This window comes from Thamnophis elegans, chromosome 2 (assembly GCF_009769535.1).
Source record: "Thamnophis elegans isolate rThaEle1 chromosome 2, rThaEle1.pri, whole genome shotgun sequence".
Taxonomy (NCBI): Eukaryota; Metazoa; Chordata; class Lepidosauria; order Squamata; family Colubridae; genus Thamnophis; species Thamnophis elegans.
The window spans coordinates 15,622,866-15,633,032 of NC_045542.1; positions in this window are offsets into that span (position 1 = coordinate 15,622,866).

A 10,167-nucleotide genomic window follows, 5' to 3' on the forward strand; every position below is an offset into this window, starting at 1 on the left:
TGCAATTTTACAATGGTCTTAGGTGACCCCTGTGAAAGGGTCGTTCGACCCCCCCCCCCAAAGGAGCCGAGGTGGCGCAGTGGTTAGGGTGCAGTACTGCAGGCCACTTCAGCTGACTGTTATCTGCAGTTCAGCGGTTCTAATCTCACCGGCTCAAGGTTGCCGCAGCCTTCCATCCTTCCGAGGTGGGTGAAAGGAGGACCCAGACTGTGGGGACGATATGCTGACTGTGTAAACCGCTTAGAGAGGGCTGAAAGCCCTATGAAGCAATATATAAGTCTAACTGCTATTGCTATTGCTATTGCTAAAGGAGTCCCCGACCCACAGGTTGAGAACTGCTGCTCTACATCCATGATGGCGAACTTTTGGCACATGTGCCAGAGGTGGCATGCAGAGCCCTATCTGTGGGAGCACGGCCGTCTCCAGCTGCTCTTCCGGGTATTGTCACGTGCTGGCTACCTGGTCTTCACAAGAAGACCAGCTGGCTGGTGGGCACAGCCGCATTAGAACCTGGAAGAGAGCAGCTGCCAATGCACATGCGGACCAGCTGGCCAGCGTGCATGCATGCGATGGAACCCAGAAGAACAGCTGGCCACCACAGGCATGCACACTGGCCAGCTTCTCTCTTCCAGGTTCTGGCGCTCCAGTGTGCATGCTCCAGTTTTGGCACTCTGTTCCGAAAAGGTTAACCATTACTGCTCTACATCCTTAGGGTAATGTTCTGTCCCCCCTCCATCTGGTAATGAACGCTGACACAGGCTTAGCTGTTTGCCACTCTTTATTCACAGCAATTATAATCCTGTTGGCTGAAAGCCCAAACACGACTTACTGACAAGACGTTGGCAGCAACCCAGACTCCAACAGACACTGGAACACAAGGCAGACCAGACAAGGAGTTCTCCAGATTTCTATTAATGGTTGCGTCCTGCAAAAGGACTCCTCTCAAAGTCTCTTCTTATATACTCTCTTGGGAGGGACCAAGCCACAACCACCTGGGCTTGATTATCTCTTATGAGTCTGTCTCCGTAACTGCTGTCTCCGTTTCTCAGCCCTTCATTGCCTGGCGTCAGGGACAAACTCCCTTTGATCTTCCCCACTGCTCCATGCCTCAGGCTCCTCCTGGTGGTCAACCAGCCTCTCTGGTCCCTGCTCTGAGTCTGAACCCCGCACAGGATTCTCCGCATCTTCCATAGCAGACTCATAGGGGTCCTCGTTATCAGAGTTCATCGGCAGCTCCAACGGCTCCTGCTGGGCCACAACAGGTAAGCACCCTCACTGTCATCCTGAATAAGACCCACCTACTTGTATCATCCGCATACTCCACAATATGGTTGGTGGCAAACCTTGACCAATAGTCATGGGTGAACAACAGCGGTCTTATGACACAGCCCTGAGGAGAACCTGTGCTCAATAAAATGGTGTTAGAAGCATTAGTCCCAACTCTATTGGTACGCTATCCCACACTGCACCTCGCAGCTCCTCACCCAGTGTAAGAGAGGAGCAGCAGCCAAAGCAGCCTCCAGGGCGGATAGATAGACCAAACCTATGCAGGAAATTTGAATAGTAGCCCAGCGGATGCTGAGCTTCAAGCTGGAGCTGCAGAGAGCTGAGCCACGAGCGGTTTGACAGATGGCTCAGCTGCAACTGTTTCAGAGCAAAGGGGGTCGTCCTCCCTTCACCATCTGCCAGGGGGTCACAGGTGACACCCAAACATCGGGGTCGTGGATGTGGGGGGAGCTAGAGAGCGATCACACAAACAGAAAGGGAGATGCCAGTGACTGATTTATAGGCATGCATTTGTTGGGCTCAACTGGACAATTTGCTTATTCCAAAAGATTCTACATGGAGTTTACAGCTGTGGCCTGTGTAAGCTTCCTGAGTGGAGTGGAAAGGGAGGGCCATGGACCTCTGGCTAAAAGCATATTAGCTGGTATGCATCAGTATGTGGCAAGCTGATCCTAGGGTCCAGACCATATATTGATAAGATACTCAGCTGACTTCTTAGCCAAACCTCTGAGGCTCTTAGCATGCACGATCTGACTTTTGCCAAATTCCTCTATCTTTGTTCAGAGGTGGGTCTTCGCATAATGGAAACACAATGTTTTGAGGGAGTGCTGCTTATAAGTAGGGAGGGCTTAGTGACCAACTGCTTTATTAACAGCTCTACAGTGTAAGTGTAGCAGGAGCACAAGAGAAGAAAATGAAATCACACTCATCATGACATCATCATGCAAATTATGTGCCATATGGCATTTGGTGTTGTGATGGAGCTGATGAAAATTACATATACCAACTGTGCTATTGGTATGACTTCATTGTGATGTCTACCAAAAGCCTACCTTGTGATACAGATTAGGATATAATTGCACAATATACTATGTCTTATTAGAAAAAGAGGGCTCTCACATCTTACAGTCCGGTGTGGCTTCCTATCCACAAAACCAGTGGCTTTCCCAGATTTAAGCATATAATCTGAATGTGGATTAGAGCCATTTCCAGTTAATGTAAACTACAACTGAACATATTTTCAAACCTCAATTTGTATTAATTGGAAATAGCCACTCTGAGTTTAATCAGTATCAGTACAATCATTACAATACAGCACAGTACAGCGCAATACAGCGCAATACAGAGCAATACAGAGCAATACAGAGCAATACAATACAGTGCAGTGCAGTGCAGTGCAGTGCAGTGCAATGCAGTGCAGTGCACTGCAATGCAATGCAATGCAATGCAATACAATACAATACAATACAATACAATACAATACAATACAATACAATACAATACAATACAATACAATGCAATGCAATACGTACAATAGGAAAACTACCAGTTTTGGTCAGCTAACCTCACAGGATATGCATGAGCTTCTCATGGCACTCTGGTTAGAACGCAGTATTGCAGGCTAACTCACTCTCACTGCCAGGAGTTCGATTCTGACCAACTCAGGTTTGATTAGCTTTCCATCCTTCAGAGGTAGGTAAAATAAGGATTGTTGGGGGCAATATGCTGATTCTGTAAACTGCCTAAAGAGGTCTTTAAAAGCACTATGAAGCAGTATATAAGTCTATTGCTAAGTGCTATAGGTTGACAGCATCCAGATTTACATCCATCAATTAGAGTGAATCATGAGAAATGTTCAAAAAGTGGCATTATTTCTCAGGATTATAAAGCCCTAAGTATCATGTGCTGGCTGCAAGGACTGATGTGGTACGAAGGAATATTATTCAAATCCTTCTTCTTGGCCTCTTGTGTTTTGAGATCCTGGACATACAAAACATATTGGAAAAGAGATGCTTCTGGTAATTCCAAGAACAGCAGAAAGCAGAGGCTGGAAAATAGAGACCTTTCTGAGGTTAGATAGCAATCACAGTGGAGAGAACAGGCTTAGATAAATCAACACTATTTATGGTTCATATTTCATCTAAGTAACAAATTTGTCAGTTCTTGGAAGTCATACCAAACCACATTTCTTCTTTACTACTTCCTCAAATCCCCACAGATGAATAGCCTTTCTGGTTCCCAGAAGATTGATTTTCATTACAAAAGGTACAGCATGTGGGCTGTTTGATTTCATTAACAGCAATGTATTGAATCATTGTTTTATTGATAATGAAATGCATTTGCCTCCCTTTCCCCCAATCAATCTGACATACACCTTTCTGTTGGAAAGAAACCACTGGAGACAATGTTTTAAATCCCAGCACTCTGTCTTTAAGGCCCTGCAGGAATATGGCTGTCCATTAGAGTACCCTGTTTCCCTGAAAATAAGACCTCCCTGGATAATAAGCCCAATTGAGCTTTTGAGCGCATGCACTAAAATAAGCCCTCTCCTGAAAACAAGCCCCCCCTGAAAATATTGCAACACAGCAGCAGCCATGAGGTGACCATGCTTGCTGCCTCCTGCACCTCAAAAATAATAAGACCTCCCCGAAAATAAGGCCAAGAACTTATTTCAGGGGTCAAAAGAAAATAAGACCCTGTCTTATTTTCAGGGAAACACAGTAGGCAGTTCTGAGTCACCAGCATAAGTCAGCTTCTTATTTTCTTTAGAGATCTTTTATATTTTCTGCCAATAGTAAGAGACAAGGAGTAGAGACTGTGCTGTGTGCTTTTAGTTTTCATTCATCAAGTAGCCATTATAAGGTTTGGGCAGAAGGGGGAAGCACTGTGTATATTTATGTATGCATTTATGGGAAAGTGTAAGAGCAAGAGGAGGACAATCTAATGCAGTCATCATTTTCAGGAGTGACTTTTTCAGTGCAGTGGCTTGTGGAGAGGCAGAGGCTGGGGAGTAAATTGTTAGACATCTGTTGCCAATGGGGGGCTGCCAAGGGGCTCCCCTAGGCTTGCATCTGACAGGGGGAGCTTCATATCTCAAAGGGTTTGTCCAAGCATCACACCCCACCTGAGCGCAGCAAAGTTGGGGAATTCAAAAGGGTGCTGAAGCCAACCTTTCCCATGAGTTCCTTTTTAGTTGTGTTTAGTTAATGACTTTCCAACCGAGCATCTGGGTGATAGTTGGACAATAGTCCCTGTAGGTTGATTCCTGGCACAGCTTGGAAACAGCAGAAGGGGCTTCTAATGAGACACGGCTAGTCCTAAGAGGCATATTCTCCTCTAAGAAGGGGATGGTGAAACCCTTTCTGCATATTTTGGCTCAGAATGACAAACAATTCCCACCTACCCTTCAACTACAATTCTAAACAGCATTGTTACAGCCAATGAAGCTAATATAACATGCCTAGAACTTGAGAGTAAACTGATGGGGCAGATTTAAGAATTTTGCCCTGGGAATGGGTCTCACAGCCAAATGTCAGAAGTGATGCCGGAAACTCTCCTGACAGCACCATTTTCAATGTTGGGATTAATACTTGGCCCGAATTGTTCAAAGAACTGTACACCGGGCAGAAAAATCTGCCAGGGATTTTAGCGATTTCTCAGGAAATTGTAGTTTTCCCAGAATGAATAACCCTAGACAGAACAGAGGAAGAAGTTTAATTTCCCATGTATACCAAATGCAAGCCCCAGTTTGGTAAATACCACAGCCCTTGTAGAAGGCTAAGAGCATCAAGCCAAATCAATAGCTAAAATTGTTTACGAGCATCATGTCTGGACAAATAAAACAGTGTATCTGAATGCAAAGAATTTTTAAGTGGAAGATAAGTTTTACTTACATGGATGACTAAGTGGAACCATTATAAAGTGGATGTATAACGTTGGCAATTAAAGCTAAATACCCACTCCCCTCCACATTGGAGAAGGTAAGGGGGATGTATATATTTGAAGATAAGGGTAGGGAGTTAGATATCTGAAGGTTACCCAGATGGTACAGCTGGTCCGAAATATGGTAGCACATGCAGCAATGGCCCAATGCCCGTGAATCATCATCATTTTTTAAAAAAAAAATATCTATTCTATCATTCTTCCATGAGCTGCCCTGGTTACTGGTAGTCTTCTGGGTGTAATTCAATTTGGTTGCTGATTGTCGTGTTCATGGCATATGCTCTTCATGGCATATGGCTTGATTATTGTAGGGACTCCTTGTCTCCAATATTTTCGGCATATCCAGTAAGATTGGGCAGTGTGAGGATGTCCTAATGCCTTGTAATTAAACAAAATCACCTAACAAGATCTCAAAATTGTGCTTTCTCTAACAAGGAACCTGCTCTCCGGAACAGCATCCCCCCCATTATTATTATTTTTGCATGATTCCTATCCTTTAAGGCTGCCACAATCTTTAAAAAATGACTTTGCTCCCCAGTGTGACTTGAGTGGTTTGTCAGTCCCTGGTTGTTGTTGTTGGTTGTTGTTGTTGTTGGTTTTTTTTTGGCAATGTGTTTTATTCACTTTTATTCGGGCATACATTTTTTCTCTGTTTTTTAAAAGAAAAGTTTAATTATGTAAGCCACCCAAAATCAGTTGAGGGTTGGGCTGTTCTAAATCAATACTTGATATCATCTGAAAGTTAGCAAAGGGAAACAGAAAAGGACTATACTCTCATTCGGAAAAAGAAAAAAAAACTCTCATTCTTTGCTGCCATGTAGAACTCATCTGGATTTTTGTAGCCATGATCAGCCATGCAACAGAAGCACACTTTCATATTCTAGTTTTCTCTAGGATTTCATTGTACTTCATCTTCTCACATTCTGAAGTGATTATTTATTTGCACCTTCGGTTTTTTTCCCCATTCCTGTATAAAAGCTGGACAGGTATACCAGATGCCAGTATAGCCAATAAATTGGCTGATTGGGAACGCAGATATGCTGCTGGCCATGTCAAGAATTTGTTGTGATGAATCCAGGCTGGTGTAGCTTCCATAAAGTGAGGCCAAAAAAAAAAAAGGTTACTATCTGCTCTGACACTGATTTCAACAAATCTGGCTTTATTAGATGCTAATCCTGGAGACCACTGGGATGCTACATAATCCCTTCCAGTAAATGATATGGCTCTAATTACCATGATGGGACACTGGGCACATCTGGTAGTATAGTCCATATCTTTCATATATTCTATTATCCAAATCTATTTATACAGCATAGCTATATTATGTCTCTGTCTCTGTCTCTGTCTCTGTCTCTGTCTCTGTCTCTGTCTCTGTCTCTCTCTCTCTGAGCTTTAGTGGTGCAGTGGTTAGAACGCAGTACTGCAGGCTATTTCTGCTGACTGCCAGCTGCTAGCAGTTTGGCAGTTCAGTTCTTACCAGAATCAAGATTGACTCAGCCTTCCATGCTGATTCTGTAATATAAGTCTAAGGGCTGTTGCTCTCGGTTCCACCACAAAACCGCGGTAGACTAAAGCGCGTGTGACTAAAGCGCGGTGACAAAACCGCACCGTCAAAACCGCGCGACAACAGCCCGCCGATAGAAGCGCACTGTAACATAACCCTAAAAATAACCCTAAACCTAACCCTAAACCTAACGCTAAACCTACCCTAAACCTACCCTAAACCTAACCCTAAACCTAACCCTAAACCTTACCTTAAGTTAAATCGCGCTTCTGTCGGCGCGCTGTTGTCAGCGCGCTGTTGTCGGCGTGCTTTTGACATCGCGGTTTTAGCGCCGCAATGTTGTCGGCGCGCTTTTGACGTTCGCGGTTATGTCGTGCCACGGCTGCTCTCTCCCTCCCTCCCTCCCCCACCCCTCTCTGTCTGTCTGTCTGTCTGTCTGTCTGTCTGTCTGTCTGTCTGTCTGTCTGTCTGTCTGTATGTCAGTGGTGGGATTCAAATAATTTACCAACCAGTTCTCTGCCCTAATGACAAGCTGGGTAGGCAGGGCTTGGCGGTCATGTGATCATGTGGGCGTGGCCAAGTCAATGTCACTCAGCTCGATGGGTACTTCGCCTTAGTTGTTACAATGGTAATAAGGGTTAACCGGAGAAGCAGTTTCTGTGAGCAGGGCAATAAAGATTAGGCTAGAAACAACACCAGAATGTTTCCTTCCTGCCTTCCTTTCAGGATTAGCCCTGTAAAGTGGGAAAAACCAAAAGATTTCTTCCAACAATTGGTTCTCCAAACTGCTTAGAAAGTTACCAATCAATTCTCCCGAATAGGTGCGAACTGGCTGAATTCCACCACTGATGTATGTATATAATCTATCTCTATCGTTCCATTAATAGGATGAGAAAAACATAGGTAAATTTATATAATATAATGCAGAGTTCTCCAACCTTTCTTGCTTTGTGGACCAGCTGAGTGGAGGAGGGGAAGAGGATGGTTTGCATGAGTAAGCATGTGCAGGCAGTTCCATTTGCATGAATAGTGGGCACGCACACCCACTACTCATGTAAATGGAATGTGCTCATTCACACTTGCCCGCTGCTTATGCAAGTGGAAATGTGCGTGCATGCGTGCTCTTGCCCACCATTCTCCACAGTCCGGTTTTGAAGGGCTCAAGGCCCAATAGTGGGGCACAGCCTGGGGATTGGAGACCCTTGCTATAATGTATGTGGATGAAGTAATTGAAAATCTTACAAAATGTCTTTTTTGTAGGACTAGGGTAGTGCCAGTGTCAACTTCATATATTTATTTGTTAGATTTTTGAGGCTACCTGACTCAAAAAGGCCTCTGGGTAGTTTACAAATTTAAAAGAATGCATAATATAAATGGACACATATGAGTGCCAGAGAGAGCCACACTAATAACCACCCCAACAAATCACCAGATGCTCCACAAACACTTTAACCTTAGGCCTGGAAACAGAGGCAAATCTTCAGAAATGATCAGCTCCACAATATCGACTGGGAAACAGCTCCCTAGGAAGATTAGTACTATACTTTGTTGAGATAGGCTATTCTAATAGAATCTTGCAAGTCTAGTCATGCTTTATTCCCCACACTCTTATAGCCCAGTCTATTAGGGAGGAGCCTGGCTGAGCCTCTTCCAAAGACTATCTTGCTTTCTAGGACTAAAGGAATGTTTCACCCTTCTTTACTTATGTAATGATTTTTGTATATTTCTATCAAGTCATGTTCTTGATTCTCAGAGACTTAGAGAACATTTGATGTTTGAGAGCCGTGAGTATCCGAGGATCCTATTCCAGATGACAGATGCCATGATAGAAAAGGTATGTTTCCTTGGTGCAGCAACTTGACAATATTTAACTGAAGGAATCCTGTGCTTGCCCACCCCGCCAAATCGTACCAGATGGACAGACACTATTAGAGAAAGCACTTCCTCATAAAACCACATATAATACCAGGCAAGACTTTAGAGGGAATGACTAGCACCTTGATTTGCACTCAGAAATGTTTAGGAATAGCTGTAGTCTTTGGAAAAATATCCCATTCTTACTTGGACTGAAGAAGGGACCAAATGACTAAGAAGCACAGATGCTATTGAGTTCTGATTAGGAAATGCTAACAAATAAAACCAGTGAGGAGTTCAGAGAGAGGGAAGGGAACAGAGAGTGTCTTTGTATGAGCTATGGTCACACGGTGGTGAAAGTGCAGTACTGCAGGCTACTTCTGCTTACTGCCGGCTGCTTGCAATTTGGCAGTTCAATTCTCACCAGGCTCAAGGTTGATTCCATCCTTCTGAGGTGGGTAAAATAAGGACCCAGACATTTAGAGAAGGCTGCAAAGCACTGGAAAGCGGTATATATATATAAGTCTAAGTGCTATTGCTATTTAAACAGTGGTTTAAAAATTAAGTGCCAGGGATTTGTAATTTCATACTATAATTTGTGGTTTGGCTCACAAGAGCCTCATGATTATATTATCACAAACACTGATTTTAGTTGTTGAGTATGACAAAGGAAGGGCCTCCTAATGCAGTTTAACTTAGAGCCAAGAATTATGACTTAATAAAAAAAATCCAGAAAAAAAATCAAACGAACTGAATAAATGTAGCAGAAGCTTCCGGGTAGAAGTTAACAGTAAATTCAACAAGAGCACCCTACATTCTGTTGGGTGGCACCTGATAATTCCAGTTCAGTGGAAATCAGACTTAGTGGTGAAATTGATGAATGAATGAATGTTGCTTACTATTTTACTTCTATGTATTGTTTGTGTCTATTGTCTGTATCCTCCCTTCCTTATTTTGTGTAAGCCGCCCTGAGTCCCCTTAGGAAAAAGGGCGGCCTATAAATGCTAATAAAATGAAAAAAAAATGAAAAATTAATGGATGTTAAACTTATAAATACCTGTTTCTTTCACAGCTTGAGACAGTCAGATAAAGGAGAGAACACTGTAAAAGCAGATGCTGCATGAGGTCACCGCATATTTAGGAATATGATGTTACCTATGCAATTCTTTCTATGCAACTCTAGGAGGGTAACGATTGATAAAAATGTTTGACCAAGTTTTCTATTATTTGGATAAGTTCATATTATCTCAGGTTATCACTTAATAAGGATCTCTTAAGAATGAGTTGTGAGTTTTCATGCAAAACACTGATCTCCCATTTTATTGTGGTGCAGTAGTTAGAATGCAGTATTGCAGGCTAATTCTGACAACTGTCAGCAGTTCAATCCTAGCTTAAAGTTGACTCAGCTTTCCATCCTTAGGAGGTCAATAAAATGAGGACGCAAATTGTTGGCGACAATAGTCTGACTCCCTAAACTGCTTACAGAGGGCTATAAAGCATTCTGAAGTGGTATATAAGTTCTAAGTGCTGTTGCTAAGAAAACATCCACCCGGCCCCCCAAAGTCAAACACAACCCTGAT